Below are 9,944 nucleotides of genomic sequence, written 5' to 3'. Positions count from 1 at the left end.
ATTGCGTGAAGATTGAAAAAGTTTTGAAAAAGTTAGAGTATGAAACAATTGCTTCGCTTGTCATCGGGGTTGTGCATGATTCAAATACTTTGTGTGGTGAAGATGGAGCATAGCCATACTATATGATTTTGTAGGGATAACTTTCTTTGGCCATGTTATTTTGAGAAGACATAATTGCTTTGTTAGTATGCATGAAGTATTATTATTTTTTATGTCAATATAAACTTTTGTCTTGAAGCTTTCTAATCTGAATATTCATACCACAATTAATAAGATTTGCATTGAAATTATGCCAAGTAGCACTCCGCATCAAAAATTCTCTTTTTATCATTTACCTACTCCAGGACGAGCAGGAATTAAGCTTGGGGATGCCTGATATGTCTCCAACGTATCTATAATTTTTATTGCTCCATGCTATATTATCTACTGTTTTTGGGACTAACCTATTAACCGGAGGCCCAGCCCAGAATTGCTGTTTTTTGCCTATTTCAGTGTTTTGAAGAAACGGAATATCAAACAGAGTCCAAACGGAATAAAATCTTCGGGAACGTGATTTTCTCACTGAACGTGATCCAGGAGACTTGGACCCTGCTCCAAGGAACAAAAGAGGCGGTCACGAGGGTGGGGGGCGCCCCCCCTAGGGCGTGCCCCCTGCCTCGTGGGCCCCTCGTTGCTCCTCCGGCGTACTTCTTCCTCCTATATATACACACGTACCCCCAAACGATCAGAACAGGAGCCAAAAACCTAATTCCACCGCCGCAACTTTTTGTATCCACGAGATCCCATCTTGGGGCCTGTTCCGGAGCTCCGTCGGAAGAGGGCCGTCATCACAGAGGGCTTCTACATCATCATAGCCTCTTCGATGAAGTGTGAGTAGTTTACCTCAGACCTTCGGGTCCATAGTTAGTAGCTAGATGGCTTCTTCTCTCTCTTTGAATCTCAATACAAAGTTCTCCCCCTCTCTTGTGGAGATCTATTCGATGTAATCTTCTTTTTGAGGTGTGTTTGTTGAGACCGATGAATTGTGGGTTTATGATCAAGTCTATCTATGAATAATATTTGAATCTTCTCTGAATTCTTTTATGTATGATTGGTTATCTTTGCAAGTCTCTTCGAATTATCCGTTTGGTTTGGCCAACTAGATTGGTAGTTCTTGCCATGGGAGAAGTGCTTAGCTTTGGGTTCGATCTTGCGGTGTCCTTACCCAGTGACAGAAGGGGCAGCAAGGCACGTATTGTATCGTTGCCATCGAGGATAACAAGATGGGGTTTATTTCATATTGCATGAATTTATCTCTGTACATCATGTCATCTTGCTTAAGGCGTTACTCTGTTTTTAACTTAATACTCTAGATGCATGCTGGATAGCGGTCAATGAGTGGAGTAATAGTAGTAGATGTAGAATCATTTCGATCTACTTTTCATGGACATGATGCCTATATACATGATCATGCCTAGATATTCTCATAACTATGCTCAATTCTGTCAATTGCTCAATACTAATTTGTTCACCCACCCTAGAATACTTATGCTCTTGAGAGAAGCCACTAGTGAAACCTATGGCCCCCGGGTCTATTCTCATCATATCAATCTTCATCACTTTAATTTTGCTTTGCGTTTTACTTTGCTTTTACTTTTTACTTTGCATTTTATACCAAAAATACCAAAAATATTATATCTATCAGATCTCACTCTCGTAAGTGACCGTGAAGGGATTGACAACCCCTAATCGCGTTGGTTGTGAGTAGCTATCATTTTGTGCAGGTACGAGGGACTTGAGCGTGGCCTCCTACTGGATTGATACCTTGGTTCTCAAAAACTGAGGGAAATACTTATGCTACTCTGCTGCATCATCCCTTCCTCTTAGGGGAAAACCAACGCAAGCTCAAGACGTAGCACTAGCTGGGACCCAGTATAGTTGCAGGCTGACTTGTGGGCCTACTAAGTTGACGGGGACGGAGGGCTTTGTCAACTTAGTCAATATGCATGATTCTAGCTCCAGTGACAGTACGATGTCCATCCAACGGACGTAGTGCTTCTTCAACCTCTGGTCTTCTTGCTCCAGCCGCCCAAACCAGCGTCGGTCGTGCCTCGTGCTCCTGCCTCCCATGGCCGGCTGCGATGTGGCGGAGGCATCACCGCCCCCTACTACTCCCACCGCTGGCAAGGCCATCCCTCTACTCACCCACACCCCATGTTATTATGCGGCGATGGCAGCCTCACACCAGCGAACCAGTGAACCCTCATACTCCTCTACGTGTGGGCATCCACTGCCGCGTCTTCCCCGTCTACGCATCGTCCCCTTCCTAGGCCTCGCCGTCGTCCACTGCCCTGGTGCTCTCGGCGCGGCGTGGTCAACGTGGTCAAGGAACGGCTTCCATCAGACGTGGACTGTACGTGGAGAGGCTGACAGCTGGGTCGACGGCCGCAGCAAGGAAGCACCTCCTTATTACACGCAAAATAATTATTCCTCCACCTAACAGCGGGGACCCACCGGATGGGCCACTGTATTTCGCGAAAAAAATGTTTCCCCCTGACTGCTGGGACCCACTAGCTACATCTTCGCACGTAAGGAAGTGCGTCCGTGCAAAAAATATGATTCGCCCCATGACTGATGGGACCCACCAGCTACATCTTCGCACGCAAGGAAGTGCCTGACAGTCGGGACCCACCTGGTCGAAGCGTACGTAGCGTTGTCATTCTGGTCGCGAACGTGTACGTACATACTGGTCGATGTAGAGGCGCGCATGTGTCGTAGTAGAGGCGCGCACATAGCATGTACACGTACGTACAGCGGCCAGTGTGCAAGAAAGAAAATACGGCCACGTGCGTACACACGGGCAATGTCTCGAACACCTACTCGCGCATACGTACGGCCAGGGCTCATGTACATGGCTGGGTCGGAACGGAGAAACATCGTCGTCGTGTTCATGGGGAGCCAACCAGATGGGTTGGAACGGAATGCATCGTCGTGTTCATCGGGAGGGCTTGTATGGAACAACCGATGGAAACGAGGCCTGGCGTACCGCAGAACGGAGGAAACGGCCTTGTGTTCGACCGGCCATGTTCGAAACGGGATCCTGTTCATCGGGAGGGGTTTGGCGTACCGCAAAATGGAGGAAACGGACGTCCTACAGTCGAAATAGGGGTCCTATTGATCGGGAGGGGTGTGGCGTACCGCAAAACAGAGGAAACAGACTTGTGTTGGAATGCTACGGCCGAAACGGGGGTCCTGTTCATCGGGGGGGTGTCGTACCGCAAAATGGGACTCCACGAGATACTGTTCATCTCCATCGTTGACCCCCTCCAGCCTCCACGGATACTGTTCATCCACCGTCGACCTCCTCCAGCCCCCACCTATGATTGTTCATCCAACCTCCACTGCGCGCTACTCCACCGACTACTGTTCAACCAGCCCTCTCCATGGGCTCCTGTTCAACCACCCCTCCACGGGCTACTGTTCATACAACCCTCCACCGTCTACTGTTCATCCTGCCCTCCACGGGGTGGTCCTGTTCATCCAGCCCTCCACAGAGTCCTGTTCATCCATCCCCAACCGGCACGATCGATCGGGGTCCTGTTCATCCAGAGGCAACACCACGGGGTCCTGTTCATCCAGAGGCAACACCACGAGGTCCTGTTCATCCATCCCCACCGGGAACTGTTCATCTAAACCCCCCAGCAACGCTCACTGTTCATCCAGAGGCAACACCACGGGGTCCTGTTCATCCACCCCCACCGGGAACTATTCATCCAAACCCCCCAGCAACGCTCACTGTTCATCCAGAGGCAACATCGATCGGCTTCAGTTAGCAGCAGTAGCGAAGGAATCGCTCGATTGGGTTCAGTTAACACCCATCGATCGACTGCTCGGGTTCAGTAACGCGTAGCCTGCAGTGCAAGCGCTCGGGTTCAGTTAGAGCCCAACGCCTCGCACCCACGCGCGTGCGTGTGCGAGAGAAACACGCATCGCTCGGCCCCGACCACCCACCGTAACCAAGAACACCCCGATATTTTCCTCGCCCTCACTTCTACCACAGTTTTTTCCGTCATGGACGGCCCAAAGAATGTCATGCAGCTGCGTCTTCGGCCCGCCCAGGACAAAAAGCCCATTTCCTATCATGATTTTTTGTCATCGAAGTAGGACCCCACCACATCTATGATGATACCGTGTTTTGTCACAACTTTTGTCATAGAAGTGTCATAAGTATGACAGGAAAAAAATTTGTTCGGCCCAAAATGTCACGGATGTGTCTTTTTTTTGTAGTGTCCCTGGGTGGTTTTGGTAATTAATGTCAACATATCTCTTGTTGGACTAATGTTTTCATCTAGTATATTTAAGACAAGTTTAACAAATGGAGTGGCGTGGAGAAGAGGATATGGAACCATTTCAAGATGCTAAGGAAAAATGATTGGCTCAAGCTCAAAAGCTCAAGACTCTACATTTTACTTTTAGTGATCCAAGATCACATTGTGTCCATAGGAAAGCCAATACTATTAAAAGGGGATAAGGTGTTGCTTAATGGCTTGCTTGCTCAAATGCTTAGTGATATGCTCCAAAACCCTCAACCACTTTCCCATATCCATATATGTCCCAAACCAAAAAGTCAAACTCAGCCCCACCGAAATTTTCCATCCAGCGCCACCGAGTTCACTTGACATAGCCACTGCCACAAACCCTAATCAATTCGGTCTCACCGATGGGATCTCGGTCTCACCGAGATGGGCTTGCAAAATCTCTATTACATATTGCAATAATTTCGGTCCCACCGAGTTTGCTTGACCAACTCTCTGTTTTGCTTATTACCAAAATCGGTCTTGTCGTGGAACTGTCACGGCAGATGTCCTAGTGAAAGGACTTAAGCATGGAGCCATCGCAACTAGGAAGCTTAAAGGGGTTAAAACGGGACAAAGGACATGAGGGTTTATACTGGTTCGGCCCCTTGCGGTGAAGGTAAAGGCCTAATCTAGTTTGAGGTGGTATTGCTTATGTTTCGATTGCTGGGGAGCGAATCCGCTTGACCTAGCTTTCGATCTGTAGTTACTTGTCCTGAACCGCCGCCCGGGTCGTCCCTTTATATACAGAGGCTGACGCCCGGCGGCTCATAGAGTCCCGGCCAGCTCATAAACATTGTCCGGCTCGGTGTCTAACTATTCCTACCTTACAATACAAGTCATGTACATACGACGGTTTATCTCTACAGGCCTTGAGCCGCCTTCGGGTCTGGGCCTTCTACTCAGCCTATCTGTGAACTGCCATACAATCTTGGGCTTCATTATGGTGAATCGTCGTAGGGATGACCCGGCCCCTCCTAGGCGGGTCATGCCTAATAGTTATATCCCCAACATTAGGCCCCAGGTTGATTTGAACTTGTTCATGTCAATCTTCAAGACTTAGAAAAAATCCTTTCTCATCTATTGTGAAAACCTTATAACCCGCCATGACGTCATCTCTAAAAATTTCAGAAAACTGCAACGATGTCATCTTCAACGGATCTTTGCCTTAATGCCTTTCCAAAAATCGAGGCGTCCATCTAGCTGGATAACCATTGTTCGACCTCCTCGTTTTTCGCACCTGCCTAGTTGCCTGTTTCCCCATAAATAGGACCGCACACTGCCCTTCGTTCTTCTCCTTCTCCTTCCTTCTCCTTCCTTGCGACGCATTGACCCGCTCAAGCTTCGCCGCCGCGGAGCTCCTGTCTCCAGCCTCAACTCCGGCCGCTGCATCGCCCTGAATATACCAGAAACTTGCGGCGCCATTCTACTGCCCTGACGATCTTGGTAAGCTTCTTTTTCCTGGTCATAGATCTGTCACTAGGGTTTTGTTAGTGTTCGTCGGAGTTCATGGATGTTCGTCACTGCCCTCCTTTCCCTTTGTTTTAGAACCATAATTAGACCCAAAAAGCCACGAAATTTTGTGCGGCTGCAGTTTCCGCACCTGTTGAAATATTAGAACATATCCCTACCGCGACAGATTGCTTCTAGGGCTCCTCTGTTCTTCCTCCATTATTTCGCAGATGAATTTATCTCCCCCTTTTTTTGAAAATGGTAGATCCAAATTTACACCCTCAATCTGCGAAACTTGTTTGTCCTGACACTTAGTAAATTACAGCCTTGGTAGATCTTGAATGCCTCTAATCATGGCGGCTTACACCGCCGGTTTAGCTGGCTTATCCATATATCATTAGCCCTTGTTTAAGCCACCGTGATAAACGTGCACTGTAAACGTTAACTTTCAATCCCACCAACTAATTTAAGATGGTGAATTGTTTTATTTTAGATTACCCATTCACCATGCCGCCAAAGACGATGACAACTTGCAACTTAGTCCCTTCCATAGTCATCGAGAGCACTTTCAGAGATTTTGTCACCATTGGGTATTTACCTAAAACAAATGTCATGTCTTATCGTCCTCCTGACCCGGCTGAAGAAAGACCGCAACCAAAGGACGGCGAGATTATTGTCTTCACCGACCATATGAACCGAGGCTTTTCACTGCCTGGCTCAAAATTCTTTAGAGATATCCTACATTTCTTCAAGCTTCATCCACAGGATATCAGACCCAATTCCATATCTAACATGTGTAACTTTCAAGTTTTCTGTGAAGTTTATCTGCAAGAAGAACCCAATGTTGAGTTCTTCAGAGAATACTTTTATTTGAACCGCCAGAATGAATACACCAACAGTCCCAGCTTGGAACTTGGCGGGATCTCAATTCAGCGCCGACGAGATGCCATCTTCCCTCTAATAGTCTAACCGAGCCATCCCAAGGACTGGAATCAAACATGGTTCTATTGCCAGGACTCCTCACCATCTGATGAAAAACCGATGCCGGGTTACCATGCTGAGCGTCTTGACACCACCTACCAACTCCCTGATAAACTCACTGTCGCCGAATGCAAGAAACTTAGGCCAAAGATCAAAAAGGTTCAAGCTTTGCTGGGAAACGGCTTAACTGGTGTTGACTTAGTCCGCTGCTGGGTCGCATGGCGGATCATCCCTCTAAGCCGCCGACCCGGCTTGATGTGTAATTACACCAAAGGAATAGATGACCCTCTGCGCCATAGTCCTCTACGTCTGACCGAAGAGGCCATCGTTGAAATGGCAAGCACTCTTGTTAACAGCAAATATGAAGATTGCAGCGTCGTGGGTTTAAATCCTTTCTGCAAGCTTAACCCGGCTCCAGATGTAAATCATTTTAACTTCTTTTCCCTCGGCAGTTAAGTATTCGAACAGATTTCAACATGTTATCCTTTCCCAGGCCAAATCTGATTTTTGGAAAGCCAAATATGACCACGAGGCTGCCAAAAAAGCTAAAGCTGCTATGATAGCCGCCAAGAAGACCAACAAAAAATCTAGGAAGAAACAAACCGCCTCTGATTTACTCAAGCTGGACGACACCTCTGAGTCAGAGGTAGCTCTTGACTCTCTTGGCCAGTTTTTTAACAACCTTATTGACACTGACTATAATCAGGATGACATGAGAAGCAGCCATGCAGTCAAAGATGAGGTAACTATTATTTCCTCCAACTCAGAACCTTTACCAAGACAGAAACCTCGGCGGGTAATCCGGAAAGTAAGGTTTTCACACCCCTTGGCTTATTTAGATCCTCATTTTCTTTTGAAACGACAGCAACATGAGAGCCGCTGCTAGACCCGAACCGGCGGAGACGACAATTTACCCTCCGGTTTACCAAAGACTCCTCGGAAACGCCAAAATGAGGTTCCTTTTATTTTTGACCTTTATCCTTACCAATGAATTATTTCATTGTTTTCTTAACTGTGATTGCACTTTTGCAGGAGGTCTCTCATTCTTCTGGTGATTCTCCATAGACTCAACTACGGGCTTTCAAGACTGCCCCTGGGTAAAAATAACTACCTCTCTTTCTGTTCTTTTATATCTTTGTCACCATGCTGACTCATCACAAATTTTCTTATAGCGGCCAAGAAAATCCTAAAAACAAAGGCGTCAAAACCGGCTGAGGATCCAAAAACTGCTGAATCCGAGCAGTCGCCTCTTATACCAGAACAGTTTGAAGCACCGGAAGATCCTATTGTCAACATTCATCTGGTTTTACCTAAATTGTCTGTTGACAAAACCACTTGTGATCCCTCAACTGTTGAACCGGCAAGCTCCGTTAAGCCGCCAGAGACCCATGGCGATGATATTTTGATTACTGGTTCCAGATTCGTTGAGCCGGGGAATCCAACTATGCTAGCAAAACATTGTGCCAAGCAAGAAGTCATGGAGAGATAGAAAGTGAGGTTTGACGTTTCTCACTATGCTCATCTGAGTATAAGTGATGTGCTATCTGGTTATCTCAGTCAAGCACACTCCAATCGAGACTCGGAAATTGAGATGGTCAAACAGATTCAGCAAAAATATGAGGTACATTCCCCGGCTTTCATGAATTATATACTCTACCAGCCCCCAAGTCACATTCTTGAAAGGTTCTGGACTTAACCCGGCGGCTGTGATAACGGCGTAAATCCTCGCCGATCGGGCTGCTGCCAAGTCACGATTTTCATCTAACAGGTCAAGTGCATCCTGACGGGCTTGCTCGTTATTAGCTTCAACGTAAGCCGCCACGCGGGGCGAGTCATGAGGATGTCACTAGGTAGAACCGCCTCTGCTCCGTAAACCATGAAAAAAGGCGTATAACCCGTAGACCTGTTAGGAGTAGTATTGATGCTCCATATCACAGAGGGTAACTCCTCCACCCAACAACCCGGTGTCCATTGTAAAGGGACCAGAAGCCAGGGCTTGATGCCTTTCAAGATTTCCTGATTAGATCTTTCCGCTTGACCATTGGATTGGGGATGAGCTACTGATGAAACATCAAGCCGGATGTGCTCACGTTGACAGAACTCCTCTATAGCGCCTTTGGACAAATTAGTACCATTGTCAGTTATGTAAGTGCATCTAGTGCCCCTTAGTGATTTTGGTGTATAGAAGACTTATAGGTTAAGGGACTAAAGCGTTTGTGAGTGTACACAGGTCTATAAGTCTATGAGGAGTTTGATATTTACAGAAAAAGTCGACCCCTAAAAATGAAGTTCTTCGACCGAAGACTTTGGATTTCTGAAGACTTTGAAAGTGAAGAAATTGGTGTGACCTTGAAGACTTGGTATTCATTCGAGGAACATGAAGCGTGAAGACTTTTGTTTTCATAGTTTCATTTTCTCTTTCTTGAGTCATAGGAAACACCGTACTGTTAAAGGGGGTCGAGGAAATTTCCATGTGATGCTCAACTCAAAATCCTACACCTACCAATCCCTTCGAGTGAAGCCATTGGAAATCTCATACAGACTAGTCATATTCTTCAGTGACAGTGACGAAGTTCTTCTGGTCTCTAAGGAATTTGTTCTGACTGAGGAGTTAGGAATTCGCCAGTGCGGATTGCCTACACAGTGAGGAACATGACAGCCCTGAGGAATATGATACTCAAATTTCCGACCGTTACTGTGCTATGCGCCAGCTGTCCCAAAATATCTATCCATCTAACGGTCATATCATTGAAGGGCATTTATGTCTTATCATGTCGGGCTGCTCCCTAGGCTATAAATAGCCGCCCCCTACAACCACTAGCTGGTTGGATACTCCGAGAGAAACTGACACTTGTCATTTGAGAGCAACCCATCCTTTGAGGACTTTGAGCGAAAATCATCAAGTGAGGAAAAACCCAAAACCCAAACACCTACAAACCCCAAGTGATTGAGCATCACTGAAGAGATTGATCCTGTGTGGATCCGACGCTTGTTACCTTTGAAGACTGTGCTTCTTCAAGACGGTTAGGCGTCATGGTCTAGAGCATCCAAGAGGAATTGTGGATCGCCGAGTGACCAAGTTTGTGAAGGTTTGGAAGTTGCCTGAAGACTTACCACGAGTGATTGGGCGAGGTCTGTGTGACCTTAGCTCAAGGAGAAAATAGTGAGGACTGGGTG

This window comes from Triticum urartu, chromosome 5 (assembly GCF_003073215.2).
Source record: "Triticum urartu cultivar G1812 chromosome 5, Tu2.1, whole genome shotgun sequence".
Classification (NCBI taxonomy): Eukaryota; Viridiplantae; Streptophyta; class Magnoliopsida; order Poales; family Poaceae; genus Triticum; species Triticum urartu.
Note: the sequence above shows the minus strand (reverse complement) of the source record.